Below are 208 nucleotides of genomic sequence, written 5' to 3'. Positions count from 1 at the left end.
TATAAATAAAGTAATTAAAAATATTGAATATAATATAGTACGTGCCTCAGATTCAGGGGACATCCTGTTGATTGTAAAGTCAGAAGTGGCGTTTGCACCCCGGCATCAGGAGCTCTGCAGCAGGAGAGCGTGGCGTCCCCCTCCCCGGGGGTCCTGCTCTTGTTTTTTTAAGGACTTCACCTACTACACAGATGCTTTGGTAACCCCC

This window comes from Apaloderma vittatum, unplaced genomic scaffold, assembly GCF_000703405.1.
Source record: "Apaloderma vittatum isolate BGI_N311 unplaced genomic scaffold, ASM70340v1 scaffold2910, whole genome shotgun sequence".
In the NCBI taxonomy this organism is placed as follows: domain Eukaryota; kingdom Metazoa; phylum Chordata; class Aves; order Trogoniformes; family Trogonidae; genus Apaloderma; species Apaloderma vittatum.
The sequence above is the reverse complement of the archived record's forward strand: the minus strand, read 5'-3'. Positions refer to the sequence as shown.